Source organism: Pristiophorus japonicus, chromosome 1 (genome assembly GCF_044704955.1).
Source record: "Pristiophorus japonicus isolate sPriJap1 chromosome 1, sPriJap1.hap1, whole genome shotgun sequence".
In the NCBI taxonomy this organism is placed as follows: domain Eukaryota; kingdom Metazoa; phylum Chordata; class Chondrichthyes; family Pristiophoridae; genus Pristiophorus; species Pristiophorus japonicus.
This window is the reverse complement of record NC_091977.1, coordinates 508066134-508085071: the sequence shown is the minus strand read 5'-3', so window position 1 is coordinate 508085071 and position 18938 is coordinate 508066134.

The following is an 18938-nucleotide window of genomic DNA, read 5'->3' as shown; positions in this document are numbered from 1 at the left end:
AATTAGGGCTGCAGAGAGGGCTTTAAACTAATTAGTGGGGGTAGGGGGGCATGGGAAGAGGATACAGGTAAGCGAAAATTTAAAGAAGTCAAAGAAAAAAGAGAATGCACAAGGGGAAATGAAAACCAGAGCGTGACAGGAAGGGACAGAATGTATAAACATAAGAGTGAATCAGAAAGTGGGGTCAAAACAGGAAAAAATTGTAAAAAAACAAATTTAAAAGCACTTTATCTGAATGCACACAGCATTCGTAACAAAATAGATACGTTGATGGTACAGATAAATACAAATGGTTATGATCTGATAGCCATTACTGAGACGTGGTTGCAAGGTGACCAAGGCTGGGAACTAAATATTCAGGGGTATTTGACAATTCGGAAGGACAGACAGAAAGGAAAAGGAGGTGGGGTAGCTCTGTTAGTAAAGGATGAGATCAGTGCATTAATGAGAAACAATATTGTCTCAGAAGATCAAGATGTGGAATCAGTTTGGGTGGAGATAAGGAATAATAAGGGGAAAATGTCGCTGGTGGGCATAGTCTATAGGCCCCCTAACAGTAGCTACACTGTTGGATGGAGTATATATCAAGAAATAATGGAGGCTTGTAAAAAAGGAACGGCAATAATCATGGGCGATTTTAACCTTCATATTGATTGGACAAAGCAAATTGGTTTGGGTAGCCTTGAGGAAGAGTTCATAGAATCTATCCGGGATAGTTTGCTTGAACAGTACATTGTGGAACCAACCAGGGAGCAGGCTATCTTAGATCTGATACTGTGTAATGAGACAGGATTAATAAATGATCTCCTAGTAAAGGATCCTCTCGGAATGAGTGACCATAACATGGTTGAATTTCAAATTCAGTTGAATGCTGAGAAAGTTGGATCTCAAACCAGTGTCCTAAGCTTAAACAAAGGAGACTACAAAGGTATGAAGACAGAGTTGGCTAAAATGGACTGGGAAAGTATATGAAAGTGCGGGACGGTTGATGAGCAATGGCAGACATTTAAGAAGATATTTCATAACTCACAACATATATGGCCCCAAGTTTCCACATGATTTGCGCCTGATTTTTAGGAGCAACTGGTGGAGAACGGACTATCTTCACATTTTTTTTTCTGCAGTTCTAGTCAGTTAGAACAGTTCTACTTTGGAACAGAATTTTTTCTTCTAAAGGGGGCGTGTCCGGCCACTGACGCCTGATTTCAAAGTTTCCACAGTGAAAACGTACTCCAAACTAACTTAGAATGGAGCAAGTGAAGATTTTTGTAGAACTGAAAAAACCTGTTCTACACATTAAAAAATCAGGCGCAGGTTACAAATTAGGCGTCCAGAACGAGGTGCGGGGGGGGGGGGAAGGGAAGTCATTAAATTCTATAATAAATCCTTATTTATACTTATACAAATATTATACAAATAAATCCAACCTGAATAAAAATTTATAAGCAAAGAAAAGATTAAATAAACCATCTTCCTACCTGTGTGAAAGTGCTTCAGCCAGGGAGAATTCTGCAGCAAGCCTCACAAGTTGAGGCAGCCGTTCCCGCGGGGGGGCGGGGGGGGGTGGGGAGGGAGGGAGTGCGGGCTCTACCGACCGACCGACCGACCGACCGACCGAACGCAGCGGGGGGGGGGGAGGAAGCCGTTCCAGACGGCGGGCGGGGGGGGAAAGGAGACAGTGAGAAGGCTGCAGGAAGCCTCACAAGTTCAGCAGCCATTCACCGACGGCAGGGGGGGGAGGAGGCCGTCGGGAAACGGCTGCCTCAACTTTCTGAGGCTTCCTGCAGCCTTCTCACTGCTGCAAGAAGCCTCAGTGCTGATGTGCTTTTATTAAAAAATGTTCAAAAATTAAACAGCTACAAAGAACTACAAAAATGGCCGAGTGCCAATGTTTCCTTCACACTGCGCGTGCGCGAACGCTCCAACGCGCACACGCAGGGTTGCCGGTAGGAAAAAAACTAATTTAAATAGTACCCGCCCCCTCCCACTTACAAAATCGGCGCAAATGGTAGGCTCCGCCCCCTGGGCGCCGCGCCAGGCAGACATGGAGCTGCAGGGCGCTCCAGAATCGGGAGTTTTTTTTCCGGCGCCGTTTTCGGCATGAAAAACGGGCGCCCAGCTCGGAGGGGCTCCCGTTTTGTAGCGTGTGGAAACTTGGGGCCAATATGTCCCAATGAGAAGGACAGGCTGATTCTGGAGATGAGGGGGTTGACTTATGAAGAAAGGTTGAGTTAGTTGGGCCTATACTCATTGGATTTCAGAAGAATGAGAGGTGATTTTATCGAAACATATAAGATAATGAGGGGGCTCGACACATGGATGCAGAGAGGATATTTCCACTCACAGGGGAAACTAAAACCAGGGGGCATAGTCTCAGAATAAGGGGCCGCCCATTTAAAACTGAGATGAGGAGGAATTTTTTATCTCAGAGGATTGAAAATCTGTGGAATTCTCTGCCCCAGAGAGCTGGGTCGTTGAATATATTTAAAGCGGAGATAGACAGCTTTTTGAGCGATAAGGAGTAAAGGGTTATGGGAAGCGGACAGGGACGTGGAGCTGAGTCCATGATCAGATCAGCTATGATCTTATTAAAAGGCGGAGCAGGCTCGAGGGGTCAAATGGCCTACTCCTGCTTCTGTTTCTTGTGTTCTCATGTTCTTATTCTCATTGATAAAAATGAGAATCTCTGATTGTGCGAGTTCCCATTAGTACCAATGAGAATAACCCCTTAAAACACCGAAACACAGCATTATAAATAAATAAAACACCTCACATATTTAAAATTAATTGAAATTGAATTAAAATATTTTGGGGTTTTTATTAAATGTGTTTTAATAGTGTTAAAAATAAACTTACCTTAATGGACAGGGTTTTTAATATAGAAATGAGTGTTTAAATTTAATTTTTATATGTTTTAAAATTCTAAGGGCTAGAAATTCGACAGGTGTGTGATCATTTTTGGCGCTAAACGAGTCGCACAACATTTTGCGCCCGGGTGGAAATTTCGGCCGTGGTTTTGCGTCAGTGCTAAAACTTATTGCCCACCCAATTTTTTAAGCGTTTTTATGATGTCAATCGAGGAACAACGCAGCGCTATCATCCCAGGCGGTAAATTCGATTATTTCGTCAGTTTTATCGTCCGCCTGGAAACCTGCCCGGAATAAACAGTCGGACCCAGGGAGCACCCAGCATTAACAGCGCCATCTTGAAAACAGAGCACAAGTTCAGTGTATAAAAGAATTTGGAGAAGAAAGACTGTGTTTTGCACAGTGAAGTTTTATCTGAGTTTATAGTTCATTTTAAAGGATATTTAAGGACATTTTAAAAAATGGGGGCTATACCATGCCAGCCATTACTCCTGGCTGCTTTTTGTATGCAGCGTCAAGCTGGAAGAAGGCTTATTAATGAGCATTTTGAGCGTAATCGAAAAGCTCGCAGGCGTATGGGGAGGAGCCCTTATCTTCCATTAGTTTACAGGGAACAGCGCTCATACCTGCCGCTCACTGAGGCACAGTGCATTAGAAGGCTGTGTTTCCGAAAAGAGGTGGTCACGGAGCTATGCCAGCACATAAAGACAGACCGACAACCTGCCAACAGGAACAGGACTGCACTGTTCATCGATTTGAAGGTGACTGCGACATTTGCCTTCTTCTCCTCTGGCTCCTTTCAGGCATCAAAAGGGGACATCTGCTCCATCCCGCAGTTCGCTACACATAGCTTCATTTGCCAGGTGACTAGAAACATAGAAACATATAAAATAGGTGCAGGAGTAGGCCATTCAGCCCTTCGAGCCTGCACCAGTATACAATAAGATCATGGCTGATCATTCCCTCAGTACCCCTTTCCTGCTTTCTCTCCATAGCCCTTGATCCCTTTAGCCGTAAGGGCCATGTCTAACTCCTGCTTGAATATATCCAATGAACTGGCATCAACAACTCTCTGCGGCAGGGAATTCCATAGGTTAACAACTCTCTGAGTGAAGAAGTTTCTCCTCATCTCAGTCCTAAATGGCCTACCCCTTATCCTAAGACTGTATCCCTTGGTTCTGGACCTTCCCAACATCGGGAACATTCTACCCACATCTAACCTGTCCCGTCCTGTCAGAATCTTATGTTTCTCTAAGATCCCCTCTCATCCTTCTAAACTCCAATGTATAAAGGCCCAGTTGATCCAGTCTCTCCTCATATGTCAGTCCAGCCATCCCAGGAATCAGTCTGGTGAACCTTCGCTGCACTCCCTCAATAGCAAGAATGTCCTTCCTCAGATTAGGAGACCAAAACTGGACACAATATTCCAGGTGAGGCCTCACCAAGGCCCTGTACAATTGCAGTAAGACCTCCCTGCTCCTATACTCAAATCTCCTAGCTATGAAGGTCAACATACCATTTGCCTTCTTCACCGCCTGCTGCTGTACCTGTATGCCAACTTTCAATGAATGATGAACCATGACACCCAGGTCTCGTTGCACCTCCCCTTTTCCTAATCTGTCGCCATTCAGATAATGTTCTGTCTTCGCGTTTTTGCCCCCAAAGTGGATAACCTCACATTTATCCACATTATACTGCATCTTCCATGCATTTGCCCACTCACCTAACCTGTCCAAGTCACCCTGCAGCCTCTGAGCATCCCCCTCACAGCACACACCACCACCCAGTTTAGTGTCATCTGCAAACTTGGAGATATTACACTCAATTCCTTCATCGAAATCATTAATGTATATTGTAAAGAGCTGGGGTCCCAACACTGAGCCCTGCGGCATTCCACTAGTCACTGCCTGCCATTCTGAAAAGGACCCGTTTATCCCGACTCTCTGCTTCCTATCTGCCAACCAGTTCTCTATCCACGTCAGTATATTATGCCCAATACCATGTGCTTTGATTTTGCACACCAATCTCTTGTGTGGGACCTTGTCAAAAGCCTTTTGAAAGTCCAAATACACCACACCCACTGGTTCTCCCTTGTCCATTCTACTAGTTACATCCTCAAAAAATTCCAGAAGATTTGTCAAGCATGATTTCCCCTTCATAAATCCATGCTGACTTGGACCGATCCTGTCACTGCTTTCCAAATGCGCTGCTATTTCATCTTTAAGAATTATTCACACATTTTCTCCACTACTGATGTCAGGCTAACCGGTCTCTATTCTCTCTCCATCCCTTTTTAAAAAGTGGGGTTACATTAGCTACCCTCCAGTCCATAGGAACTGATCCAGAGTTGATAGACTGATGGAAAATGATCACCAATGCATCCACCATTTCTATGGCCACTTCCTTAAGTATTCTGGGATGCTGACTATCAGGCCCTGGGGATTTATCGGCCTTCAATCCCATCAATTTCCCTAACACAATTTCCCGCCTAATAAGGATATCCTTCAGTTCCTCCTTCTCACTAGACCCTCGGTCCCCTAGTACTTCCGGAAGGTTATTTGTGTCTTCCTTCGTGAAGACAGAACCAAAGTATTTGTTCAATTGGTCTGCCATTTCTTTGTTCCCCATTATAAATTCACCTGAATCCGACTGCAAGGGACCTACGTTTGTCTTCACTAATCTTTTTCTCATCACATATCTATAGAAGCTTTTGCAGTCAGTTTTTATGTTCCCAGCAAGCTTCTTCTCGTACTCTATTTTCCCCCTCTTAATTAAACCCTTTGTCCTCCTCTGCTGAATTCTAAATTTCTCCCAGTCCTCAGGTTTGCTGCTTTTTCTGGCCAATTTATATGCCTCCTGCTTGGATTTAACACTATCCTTAATTTCCCTTGTTAGCCACGATTGAGCCACCTTCTCCATTTTATTTTTACTCTAGACAGGGATGTACAATTGTTGAAGTTCATGCATGTGATCTTTAACTGTTTGCCATTGCCTATCCATGGTCAACCCTTTAAGTATCATTTCCCAGTCTATTCTAGCCAATTCACACCTCAAACCATCAAAGTTACCTTTCCTTAAGTTCAGGACCTGAGTTTCTGCATTAACTGTGTCACTCTCCATCTTAATAAAGAATTCTACCATGTTATGGGTCCTCACACAACAAGATTGCTAATTAGTTCTGTCTCATTACACATCACCCAGTCTAGGATGGCCAGCTCCCTAGTTGGTTCCTCGACATATTGGTCTAGAAAACCATCCTTTATACACTCCAGGAAATCCTCCTCCACCGCATTGCTACCAGTATGGTTAGCCCAATCAACATGTAGATTAAAGTCACCCATGATAACTGCTGTACCTTTATTGCATGCATCCCTAATTTCTTGCTTGATGCTGTCCCCAACCTCACTACTACTATTTGGTGGTCTGTACACAACTCCCACTAGCGTTTTCTGCCCTTTGGTAATCCGTAGCTCCACCCATACCGATTCCACATCATCCAAGCTGATGTCCTTTCCTACTATTGCATTAATTTCCTCTTTAACCAGCAATGCCACTCCGCCTCCTTTTCCTTTCTGTCTATCCTTCCTAAATGTTTACTACCCCTCAATGTTGAGTTCCCAGCCTTGGTCACCCTGGAGCCATGTCTCCGTGATGTCAATTACATCATACCGTTAACTGTTATCTGCGCAGTTAATTCGTCCACCTTATTCTGAATACTCCTCGCATTGAGGCACAGAGCCTTCAGGCGTGTCTTTCTAACATACTTTGCCCCTTTAGAATTTTGCTGTAATATGGCCCTTTTTGCTTTTTGCCTTAGGTTTCTCTGCTCTCCACTTTTACTTTTCTTCTTTGTATCTTTTGCTTCGGCCCCCATTCTACTTCCCTCTGCCTTCCTGCATAGGTTCCCATCTCCCTGCCATATTACTTTCACTCCTCCCCAACAGCTGCACTGTACACATGCAGGATGGACTTCATAAAGTTCCCAATGACCAGGGAGGCACAGAATGAGAGGGCTAGAGGTTTTGGACGCTTTGCTGGCTTCGCCATGGTTCAGGCTGCCATTGACTATACACACATCATCCTGCGAGCACCTTTACTCAATCCAGACGTTTACCGAAACCGAAAGGGATTCCATTCCCTGAACTCACAAATCATCTGCAACCATACTCAGCACATCATGGCAGTAGATACCCAATTTCCAGGGAGCATCCATAATGCTTTGATCTTGCATGAGAGCAGTGTCTCATGCCTGTTCAAGCATCAGCCACAAGGCCAGAGCTGAATGCTGGGGGACAAAGGTTACAACCTCGCCACCTTGTTCATGACCCCGCTTCGGAACCCTCAGACAGAAGCCAAGCATTGCTATAATAATAGCCATATAGCCACATGCAACATCATTGAAAAGACAATTGGAGTGCTGAAGCAACGCTTCCAATGCCTGAACCACTCTGGAGTCTGCCTGCAATACAGCCCCTCAGCAGATCACTGAGTTCACTGTGGTGTGCTGCATACTATGCAACTTAGCCATCATGAGGGAACAGGATTTGCCACCGGAGACTGCAGAACCACCCAGAACAATGCCTCTGACAGACCTGGAGGAGCTCGTGGCAGTCTGACCGGTGCCTCAATGAGGGTAAGTCCTGCAAAATCCCCGGGCTGGGTTGGTGCAATGTGATGTAGTGTCTGTGGACTAGGGTTGGAGCAATGTGGTGTAGTATCTATGGACTAGGGTTGGGACCATGCGAGATAGTGTCAGTGGACTAGGGGTTCGGGCAATGTGATATATTGTCTATCGACTAGGGTTGGGGCCATGTGATGTAGTGTCTGTGGACTAGGGGTTCGGTCAATGTGATGCAGTGTCTATTTGCACCTGTGCCTGGTCATCTGGAAGTAGAAAACAACAAACGAGTGGTTAGCAGCAGGGGAGGGGGCAGGATGACATGAGTAAGGTCACATAGCACAGGCTCATTTGAAGGACCGCTGCTACTGCAGTATATGTAGTTGAGAGACACTGCATCACGTGCTCCTCCAGGTCTGTCAGAGGCATTGTTTTGGGTGGACCGCCTCCTGTCCGTTGCTGCTCCCGGCGGTTGTGGGACATCTTTCCCTGCAAAGATGACAATGGGAATGTTTACCAGAGGGCCGGTCTGCTCTTGTGGCACACACAGATATCCATCAAAGCACTTATACCATACTGTATGCATTTAATACAGTCCTCTGCTTAATGGCCCTGGGAGTTGCATGTGGTTCATGAGGAAGACAATGAAGAGCAGAAACATCTTTTAAGATCTCAGAAAGCAGTCTTAATAATGTGTAATGATCATTCATGACAAATAAGGTGCAACACTAAGCCTACCTATACCAACGTGTGTCAGATTTATAATTTAAATAATGAAGGAGTGCATCAGTAAAAATATTAATTACTCTGATGACTCTGCAATGGTCATTGAACCTATTGCGGCACTAGATTTTGGTCCTTCTGATATCATTCACGAAAAACACCTCCTCAGAAATGCTGGTTCAAAGATGCCTAAGAACTGCTGGGAGGAGTTTACTTGCACCCCTCCTATTTAAGTCGCCCCATCTCCTTTCCGCAGCTGTGATAAGGGTCTCGTTCACCTCATTACTGAATTTTTTCAATCTCTGCCTGCTCCCATCTCCTTCCATCGTGCCTGCTATCTGAAAATGGCTGATTCAGCCCTGGGTGTACTGCGCATGTGCGGGCACTCCATGACAGCTGACCAGAAAGGCAGAAAGAAGAAAAAATTGGCAAATAAAATCGGGGGAAAAAAATTCGCACATGCGCAGAAGATCTGGGGTTTTTTATCGCAAATTTTGGCTCTGCCGCACAAATTCTGTTGTGCAACGCCAGATTTATCACTATTGCTATCGCTGGTCACCTTTTGGCAACAGTACCCCGGTATTGAAAAAAATAATTCCGCCACGATTATCGCCAAAAAACAGGCAAAATTACTAAAAACCCGAATTTCTATCCCTTACGCTGGGACAAGTGGACTATGCGTCTGCTTTTGATAAGCATAAAAGTTTGAAGGACATTAGCTGGGCATCAATTGGTCAAATAACCCAATCTCTCTCGTGCGGATGTCTTTCTCCCATGGATGTGGAGGATCTGTCTTTAGAAATCTTCACAGATCGGAAAAGCCAGTTTTCGGTGTATGAGCATTGTGCCCCGAAAATGGGCTTTTACGAGGCCTCGCCAGTCCGTGCGCACTTCGTACCGATCCGGCTAGGCCGAAATTTTCAGCTCGATGTCAATGACTCAGAAATTGCGGTCAGAGGATTCCCGCGGGTGGATGCCTCCAACTGCAATAAATTCTACAAAGGTACCTGGTGGTCCCGGAGATTCGGCGATTTGCACTCCTGGGGTTCTACGCGAAGGCCAGCATAGAGGCCCACGTATCCCAGGATCGTATAGGTTTCCCCAACTTATCAGAGTAGAGGAATTCCCATTTATACTTTTGGTAATTCCGTATATATTGAGCTGCCGTAAATATGAATGAGAATACCCACCGAGGCACAGAAACCACCGTAAGCATTTGAAGGACATTCGTTAGCCAGAATTTGAGCAAATAGCCCAACTCTCTGCCCACGGAGGCCTTTTTCCTTCACATACGCATACCTAAACCCGGAACTTGGGGAGACCCCAGGGTACATACTCATTTCGTACGCTACCGTGGGGAGCGCGATTTCAGGCCCATTTTTGGGGGTATTCAGAATTCAAGCAACATGACGAAGTCACATATGACTGTTCATGCTGGCTCCAGCATTGCCTGGGTTACCATGGCTTGAAAAGACAATTGAGCTGATTCTCAAGCACTCTGGTTGTAATGGAATAATTTATTGCAGTAGATTTTACTTTTCAGTGCCGGTTACAGTTGTAAAGTCCTTACTCTACAGCCTGTGAGCTAAGGTCACAGAGTGGCACATTCCAGGGACAAGGCCACTCTGTGACCTTAGCTCTTTATTACAGGACTCCAGAAGTGATGACCCTGCGTGGGACCTCCCTTTATATACCTGTGTGATCAGGTAAGGAGTATCTCCCACAAGTTCACCCCCTGTGGTCAAGGTGTGCATCTAAGTTGAGTGTATACAGTAATACAGTGGTGTTATATTGTAGTTACAAACATGACATCACCTTCCCCCCCAAAGTCTTACTGGGATCATAGGTTCAGTATTTCAGGTGGTCTACGCTCCCTCGTGGTGTGCCGCAGTTGGGGCTCTGGTTGTTGGACACTGAAATGAGTGTCTGTCACCTGTGGTGATTCCGGCCTGTCCGGGCTGACCTCGGGGACTGTGCATTCTTCCGATTGCTCTTGTTGCATGTTCGTTGGCGGTAGTATGAGCTCCATCTCATGGTCTTCTTCAGGTTCCTCCGTGTCCATGCTGAACCTTTTTTTTACTTGGTCCAGATGCTTACGGCATATCTGGCCATTGTTGAGTTTCACCACGATGACCCTATTCCCCTCTTTGTCAATTACAGTGCCCTCAAGCCAATTGGGCCCCATGGCGTGGTTGAGGATGAATACAGGATCATTTATTTCTATACATCTCCCCCTTGAATTACAGTCATTGTACTCGTTTTGTGACTTGCGCTTGCCCTCAACTATGTCAGTCAGGACTGGGTGGATGAGGGACAACCTAGTTTTGAGTGTCTGTTTCATGAGTAGCTCTGTGGGTGGGACCCCCGTGAGCGAGTGCGGGTGGGATCTATAGGCCAGTAGGAGGCGCGATAGGTGGCATTGTAGGGAAGGTCCTTGAATCCGGAGCATAACTTGCTTAATGATTTGGACCGCACGTTCCGCCTGGCCATTAGAGGCCGGCTTGAACGGTGCAGTCCTGACGTGGTTGATGCCATTGCCCGACATAAACTCCCGGAATTCATAGCTCGTGAAACACGGGCCATTGTCACTAACCAGGATGTCCGGCAAGCCATGGGTTGCAAAGATCGCATGTAGCACGGTGGTGGATGACGTGCATGAATTTAGGATGATGCATTCGATCCATTTCGAGTACGCATCTACTACAATGAGGAACATCTTCCCCATGAACGGGCTCACGTAGTCAACGTGAATGCGTGACCATGGCTTGGTGGGCCAGGGCCACGGGCTGAGCGGGGCCTCCCTGGGGGCATTACCCAGTTGGGCACAGGTCGTGCACCTGCAAACACAGTGTTCCAGGTCTGAATCAATTTCAGGCCACCAAACGTGTGACCGGGCACTGGCCTTCATCATCATAATGCCTGGGTGCTCACTGTGGAGTTCCCTGATGAATGCCTCCCTACCCTTCTGGGGCATGACTACCCGACTGCCCCATAGTAGGCTGTTGGCTTGGATGGAGAGCTCATCCATCCGCCTGTGAAACAGTCTGACCTCCTCAGGGCATGCTCCGTGTGCGGGTGCCCAATCCCCAGTCAGGACACATTTCTTAATCAAGGATAGGAGGGGATCTCTGTTTGTCCAGATTTTGATCTGGCGGGCTGTGATGGGGGAGCCTGCACTGTCAAAGGCATCGACAGCCATTACCATCTCAGCGCTTTGCTCAGCTGCCCCCTCGGTGGTGGCCAGTGGGAGCCTGCTGAATGCGTTGGTGCAGTTTTCAGTGCCGGGCCGGTGCCGGATGATGTAGTCATAAGCAGCTCACGTGAGGGCCAACCGCTGCATGTGAGCTGATGCGTTGGCATTGACAGCCTTGCTGTCTGACAACAGGGATGCGAGTGGCTTGTGGTCCGTTTCTAATTCAAACTTCCTACCGAAGAGGTACTGATGCATTTTTTTTACACCATAGACACATTCAAGCGCTTCCTTCTCGACCATGCCATATCCCCGTTCTGTTTGAGAGAGCGACCTGGAGGCATAAGCTACAGGTTGTAGCTGACCCTCAGCATTACCCTGCTGCAACACGCACCCAACCCCATAGGAAGATGCATCACAAGTCAGAACTAAACGTTTGCGGGGGTCGTACAGGGTCAACAACTTGTTCGAACAAAGTAGGTTTCGCGCCCGATCAAAAGCCCGTTCCTGACGGTCCCACCAAAACCAATCGCAACCCTTACGCAGGAGCACGTGTAGCGGCTCCAACAATGTGCGCAAGTTTGGTAGAAAGTTCCCGAAATAGTTCAACAGTCCCAGGAATGAACACAACTCCGATGTGTTGCAGAGCCTGGGTGCTCGTCGAATTGCCTCTGTTTTGGATTCGGTGGGCCGAATCCCATCTGCAGCAACCCTCCTGCCCAGAAACTCAACCTCAGGGGCTAAAAACACACATTTAGACATCTTTAGTCGCAGGCCTACCTGGTCCAGTCAGCGTAGCACCTCCTCCAGGTTGTGGAGGTGTTCCTCGGTGTCTCGATCCGTGATGAGGATATCGTCCTGAAATACGATCGTTCCCGGAATGGATTTAAGCAGGCTTTCCATGTTACGTTGAAAAATCGCGGCCGCTGATCGAATGCCAAACGGGCACCTGTTATACGCAAACAGTCCCTTGTGCGTAGTGATAGTGGTCAGTAGTTTGGATTCGTCGGCAAGTTCCTGGGTCATATAGGCTGAAGTGAGGTCCAACTTGGTGAACAGCTTGCTGCCTGCCAGCATGGCGAAGAGGTCCTCCGCTCTTGGAAGTGGGTACTGATCTTGTAGAGACACCCGATTGATGGTGGTCTTGTAGTCGTCACAGATCCTGACAGAGCCATCCGCTTTTAGAACGGATATGATGGGGCTCGCCCAGTCGCTGATGCCCTCTCACAACAGCCAGTCCAATTCGCTCTCGATCATCTCCCGCATCACATACGACACCGCTCTGGCTTTGTGGTGCACTAGCCTGGCATCCGGGGTGATGTGTATCACCACTTTATTGCCTTTGAAAGTCCCAATGTCCGGTTGAAATTGTGACTCGAATTGTTGTAGGACTTGTGAGCACGAACTTCGCTCCACCGAGGACATTGCGTGAACATCCCCCCATTTCCAGTTCATCTTGGCTAACCAGCTCCTTCCCAACAGAGCGGGACCATTGCCTGGGACTATCCAGCGTGGCAGCCAGTTCACTAGCCCATTGTGTGTGACAGCCATCATTGCACTGCCTAGCACCGGAATGATTTCCTTGGTGTAAATCCGTAATTGTGTCTCAATACGTTCTAATTTGAGTCTACTGGCCATAGCTTCTCGCATTGCTGAACACCCATGAGTGACTGGCTGGCCCCAGTGTCCAGCTCCATGCGTACTGGGATGCCGTTCAACAAAACCCTCATCATCATTGTTGGCGTTTTGGTGTATGAACTGTGAATATTCGCTGCATGGACTCGCTGAACCTCGGTGTCCATTGATTTGCCCCAAAAGTCATCCTGCCTCACAGAACCCTCTTCTGGTCCCTCTGTCTCATATATCAGTCTGGTTGCAGGTTTTCTACACATTTGAGCTAAATGGCCATTGAGATTGCAGTTCCTGCAGACAAAATGTTGGAATCTGTAAGATCTGGCTGAATGTTTTCCCCCACGCCTCCAGCATGAGTTAAAGTTTCCATTGTTGGGGACAAAGGGACTATGGCCAGGAATTCCGCGCTGACTGTCCCTTTGACTGCTCTTAAGTACCCTATTAGTGGGTGTCAATGGCCCCATCCTGGGCTGCATTGTCCACTGTGATGGCGTGAACGTCCGTTCAGCCTGTCATTGTCTCTGTTGAGATCCTGCTCTGGGATCTATTGCTGCCTGGTAAATGTCGGACTACCCCTGCCTGCCTGCGGGGCTCTGAGTAGCATTTATGATATTTATGATATGCCAATGTAAAGTCCTTACTCTACAGCCTGAATCCACATGAGGCACATTCCAGGGACAAGGCCATTCTGTGACCTAAGCTCTTTATTACAGGACTCCAGAAGTGATGACCCTGTGTGGAACCTCCCTTTATATACCTGTGTGATCAGGTAAGGAGTGTCTCCCACAAGTTCACCCCCAGTGGTCAAGGTGTGCATCTAAGTTGAGTGTATACAGTAATATAGTGGTGTTACATTGTAGTTACAAACATGACAACAGTCAACTCCATTGTGTTTAATTTGACTTAAGGGACACATTTGATTCTTCATAGAACCAAATATTTACTTGGTCAAAATTACTATTTTTATGCTTTGAGGGCATCAACACTTTCAGTTCTTTAATACTGTTATCAAACTACTTCAACCTAGCCTTTTAGTACCAGCAATTTCCAGTCTGTTGCTTACTTCCTCACACCCTGCAGCGTGCAACACTCAAATCCTTTCTTGTATTATCCTTTTCTCTTTCACTCTGAATTTCAATTCTGCATTGAAACATGATTATTTTCCTTGCTTCTGCTTTTTTGTTTGTTTCAACCTTCAAATAATGATGATGTCATTGGAATCTTTGAAATTCTCTACCCCAGAGGGCTGTGAGGCTCAGTAATTGAGTATATTCAAGACAGAGATCGATAGATTTTTGGATATTAAGGGAATCAAGGGATATGGGTATAGCGAAGGAAAGTGGAGTTGAGGTAGAAGATCAGCCATGATCTTATTGAATGGCAGAGCAGGCTCGAGGGGCCAAATAGCCTACTCCTGCTTCTATTTCTTATATAACATGTTCTTAAATAACATATCAATAAACACAGAATTATATCCCACTCCACCAGAAATTGTTTTATATCAGAAAACCACAAGTCCAGAAATGTTAGGGACACAGAAGCCAAGCCAGACTTTGTCAAATATTGCTGCCACGTGGACCCTGGAAAAAAATAGGTTAAAACTTTAAAAATGCATTTTTTGTTTGTTTAATGATGTAAGTTAATCTGGCGCAACAGACCTAACTGCGAGCACCTGTATTATTCCAGGTAATTAGCCATAATTCTGCTTTTTTTAAGGTAATAATACCTGAAAGGCCAGCAGATGGAATCGATTACCTATCAAACTATGACCAGACCGAATAATAAATTAAAAATATATCAAATAAAAGACAATTAACTTTAGTGCAGAGCCACAAATCAATACTGATTACACGATGGCATGGGGCAGCAGTATTTACATCACAAGCACCAGCATTGGTGAGCTAGAGACAAATCACATACTGAAGGATAAAACCAGATTCATTATATTTAATTATAAGAAATGGTTCCAGAGCTTCAACCTAAACTGTGCTATCGATTGTTACTTTTACTCCGATCTGTTTCAAAATGCTGCTAACCTTTAACCTTCAAACTAGCAACTCTAGTTATTCTGTTCGACTTTACATAATCTTCAGGAATAACACTATTAAACTATTGTACAAGTGGCATCTTTTAAGTATATCAGACCCTGCCTGATGATGGAAACAGCACTTTTGCGGTGTTTTGTATATAGCAACAGTTTACAAGTAATGTTCAAAGAGCCAGCTAACAGAACAATTGTGATATTACAAAATATAGTAAGTTTGATTGTTGAATTGTAATCTCTATATTATAAGGTCTCCTATCATTGATATCTTAGGGGTCATAAATGATTGGAGGCTTAACTGGACCAGCCGTATCAACAGCATGGCTACAAGAGCTGGGCAGAGCTGGGTCCTCTGAGATGAGTGGCTCACTCCTCAAAGCCTTTCCACCATATACAAGGTTTAAGTCAGGAGTGTGTTGGAATACTCGCCACTTACCTGAATGGATGTAGCCGCAACAACAGTGAAGAAGCTTAACATCATCCAGGACAGTGCAGTTCACTTGATTGTTGCTCCTACCACTAAACTCAATATCCATCACCGACACACTGTGCGGCAGTGTGTATGATCGACAGAACATACTGCAGCAACATTACCTTCGACCTCAACAACAACTTGTATTTATATAGCATATTAATCCTAAGGCGCTTCACAGGAGTATTATGAGATTTAAAAAAGATGAACCGAGGCACATAAGTAGAAATTAGCGCAGGTGACCAGAAGCTTGGTCAAAGAGGTAGGTTTTAAGGAGCGTCTTGAAGAGGAAAGAGAGGTAGAGAGGCGGGGAGGTTTAGACAGGGAGTTCCAGAGCTTGGGGCCTAAGGGAAGGACAAGTGCAGCAATGTTGGGAACACCATCACCTCCAAATACCCTCCAAGTCACATACCATCCTGACTTTGGCATATATATTCCTTCAGCACCACTTTGCCAATAACCTGGAATTCCCCACTGAGCAGCATCGTGGGAGTACAGTCAGCATAAGGACAGCGGCAGTTCAAGGAGAAGAGCATCCAGAGCAGCCTTATCAGCATCACCCACATCTCGAGAACTCATTTTTAAAAACAAGCATCTGTTTTCTATCTTCCTGGCTGTCACTCTCACAGGCCCCTAAAGATATATGCTAATTATTTTTTCACCAAGATTAATCTCCGCCTTGTGATACAGCGAGACTTCAAGTGAAAGAGTCATTTTTCGAAGGTTTAAGGATGATGGCTGCACTTAGAGTTGATGGAGTGAAGAATATTGTCCTATTGACTGAAAAGCAAGGTGGGTAAGGTATTTACTTGGACTCTCAAGATCCTCAGAGTTTCGAAGGGGTAAATAATGAAAGCTTGTTTCCCCTGATTGGTGAATTGCTAACAATGGGGCACAGACTTAGGGTATCACTGGAAGAACAGAGAGCGAAATTAGAATATTTATTTTCATACAGAGGGTTAATAAAACATGGAATGTTCTACCACAAGTGGCTCTGGAGGTTGAGGCTGTAACATCAATTAAACAGGAATTTCATAAATATTTGAATATTTGAAAAGGAAAATGATAAAAGGACAAAGGCAAAGAAAGTCAGGAACTGGGATTTGAAAATCAGGAGATGGCTCCAGTTGAGGAGCTAGCACAGGGGCGTTGGGCCAAATGGTCTTCTCTTGTTTGTAATTTCTGTGATTATCACAAGCTACTCCATAAAGGAAGAGAAGTGATACAACAACAACAACTTGTATTTATATAGCACCTTTAATGATACAGCTGATCCAGGCAAATTTGTCCTTGTAAATCAACACAGGTGAAAAATGAAGAAGTTAGGAGTCAGAAGGAACATCAGCCAGTACCTTTACACCATAAAGATGTTACAGTTATGGAATAATTTATCAATCAAGATCATTGAAGCAGACATTCTAAAAGCATTAAAGAGGTAATTGGATATGTTTCTAGAGAGAGATGGGGTTCTACGATGAATCATAGAATGATACAGCACAGAAACAGGACATTCGGCCCATCATATCTGTGAAAGAACGATCCAATTAGTCCCACTCCCTTGCCGTTTCCCCGTAGCCCTACAAATGCTTCCCTTTCAAGTATTTATCTAATTCCCTTTTGAAAGTTATTATTGAATCTGCTTCCACCTCCCTTTGAGGCAGTGTATTCCAGATCACAACCACTCGCTGTGTGAAATGGCCTTTTCCAGCTTCCAATCCTGAAAGCACTGATCTGTTCTAAAGTTGTCAAATACCCAGTATTCAGCTTTATAGCTCATCCATTTCTATCACGGGAGCTGGTGTGCCTTACTGAACTGTATCTCACAGGAAATAAGTTTATCCTTGTGTCTCATGTGGGACCTGATGAGTGTAATTCCTGAGGCGCTTACCGAGGTCTGATCTGAGACAATAGAAGTTAGAAAAATTGATGAGCAGTGTTCAAATTTATGCATGCAAATCTCTCAGTGCCTTTGATGTTAATATTGCTAGACTAAACACCAACAGTGTGGATACAGGAACAACTGCATGCTTAGCAAACTTCATTTAAATTAAAATTAGTGTTAACAATGTGTTTCATTATCTTCCTTTATTGTAACAATCATGGCAAGAAGTTGAGAATAAAAGCTATTGTTATAATAATTGCATAACTGTGACAAGTGTACACTACAAATTTCTATGAAGAGTCCAAACAGCTTTAGTTCTACAATTAATCTCTGACATCTTGCCTTTCTGCAGGTACAAAATTAGAGAGAATTGATTTGTGTTAAGCGATCTCTTAAATCAGCTCACAAGGAATGTGGAATCCACATCCAAATGAACGGAAAGTATAAAGTGGGTCAAATCTGACTATTTTGGGGTTTATTCTTCAACACCAAATTTGGCCTAAGCTCAAATGAATTCAGCCTTGGTGATATATAGGTGTGGAATTTTTGTCTATTGTATGCATCGGGTCGGTCGAGCATTCGGGAGGCCTGTCCATCTATTTAGATGGACAGGCCTCATTTCAATTTTATAGGTAGAACTTCACACACGATTTTACAGTTTGGCCGGCAGGATTTACAGTGGGCTTGACACCTATTTAAAGCCAGCTTCCAACTCTTAGGCAAAATGTCCTTTAAATTGAAATGCATTTTTGGTATAATTTCTCAATTTTGAGTTAGAAATAACAACAATAAATAATATTTATATGGTGTCTTTAATGTAGTAAAACATCCCAAGGTGCTTCGCAGCGCAGATAAAAAGAGGTAGGGCCCGAACTTGGTCGACTTAGCACCCGCTGCTGCTGAGTTTTCTGGGCGGTGTTCCCTCGGTGCCAGTTTCCTCTAGGCCTCCCGCCGGCGGGGGGTGGGGAGGACCGCTGGGAACCGCCCAGACATCCGCTAGTGTACAAGGCACATCAGTGTCCTCCTGCCCGCCGAGCTGCCAGATTGCTCCGGGCGGGAGTCGGCAGCAGCAAGGGGAAGCATCGCTGCGTGGAGGCAGGTCTAACCTTAACGCTAAGTATGAAGACCTGCAAAAAAAGGTTAGTAAAGTTCTTTTTTTTTACAGCGATTCAGGTGGATGGGGTCCCCTGAAGGATTTTCAGTGGTTCTTTTTTTTTGTGTAAATTTTTATTTTCATGTGTTCCCCCCTCCCTGGGCCCGACTCAATCCTCAGCAGCACTTTGACGAGGATTGCATTTGCTGCCGAGATTGGGAGCTCCTGCCCGCAGCTGCCCAGATTCAGGTAATAAGTCGTTTTTTTTCCGCCAGGCGTTCTTTGCAGGTCTTTTTCAGGAATCTCCCTGCCAAAGTACCGCCAGGTCTCTCAGCAGTCCTTTGGGCAGCACTTGGGCGGGCCTTAGCTTTGACCAAGTTCGGGCCCGTAGGTTTTAAGGATCATCTTAAAGGAGGA